We start from the raw sequence: 1,330 nt of genomic DNA, 5'->3' as shown, positions 1-1,330 counted from the left end.
CCCTCCTAGTACTCTTCCAAGCAATACAGAAGAAAATCCAAAAGGAGAGTGCAAGGCCATCAACATGGCCGAATTTTGGGAGGAAGGAGAGGCAGTGAACGCCACTGAGGAAGGCCTCACAGGGCGTCCACTGGCCTCCAATGAGTTCCCCAATGAGGAACCATGGGAATCTGAGGCTCAACTTGAGACCATAGAGATTCCATTGGACTTACTTCTGCCATTCATGAGCTCTGATGAGTATTCTTCCTCTGAAGAGGATGAGTATGTCACTGAAGAGCAAGTTGCTAAATACCTTGGAGCAATCATGAAGCTGAATGACAAGTTATTTGGAAATTTTTCAATACCTTGTACCATAGGCACCATTACCTTCAAGAAGGCCTTGTGTGACTTAGGGTCAAGTGTAAACCTCATGCCTCTCTCTGTAATGGAGAAGTTAGGGATCTCTGAGGTGCAAGCTGCAAAAATCTCACTGGAGATGGCAGACAATTCAAGAAAACAAGCCCATGGACTTGTAGAGGATGTTCTGGTAAAAGTTGAGGACCATTACATCCATATTGATTTTATAGTCCTAGAGACTGGGAAGTGCATGGATGAATCCATCATCCTTGGCAGACCCTTCCTAGCCACAGCAAGGGCTGTAATTGATGTTGATAGAGGAGAGTTGATCATTCAAGTGAATGAAGAATCCCTTATGTTTAAGGCTCAAGGATATCCCTCTGTCATCATGGAGAGGAAGCATGAAGAGCTTCTCTCAAATCAGAGACAAACAGAGCCCCCACAGTCAAACTCTAAGTTTGGTGTTGGGAGGTCCCAACATGGCTCTGAATATCTGTGAGGCTCCATGAGAGTCCTCTGTCAAGCTACTGACATTAAAGAAGCGCTTGTTGGGAGGCAACCCAATGTTATATTTTATCTATTTTATTTTGTTATTATCTCTTTTTTGTAGGTTGATGATCATGAGAAGTCACAAAATCAATGAAAAAAGCAAAAACAGAATGAAAAACAGGAAGAAAAACAGCACACCCTGGAGGACGCACCCACTGGCGTTTAAACGCCAGTGAGGTTAGCTGTTGGGCGTTTAACGCCCAGTCTGGCTCCATTCTGGGCGTTTAACGCCAGAAAGGGGCACCAGACTGGCGTTAAACGCCAGAAATGGGCAAGAAGCTGGCGTTAAACGCCAGAAATGGGCACCAGCCCGGCGTTTAACGCCAGAAATGGCTCAAAACGTGATTTTGAATGCCATATGGTGCTGGGATGACTTTTCCTTGACACCTCAGGATCTGTGAACCCCACAGGACCCCCACCTACCCCACCACTCTCTCTCTTCTTC

Source organism: Arachis duranensis, chromosome 9 (assembly GCF_000817695.3).
Source record: "Arachis duranensis cultivar V14167 chromosome 9, aradu.V14167.gnm2.J7QH, whole genome shotgun sequence".
In the NCBI taxonomy this organism is placed as follows: Eukaryota; Viridiplantae; Streptophyta; class Magnoliopsida; order Fabales; family Fabaceae; genus Arachis; species Arachis duranensis.
This window is presented reverse-complemented; position numbering follows the sequence as displayed.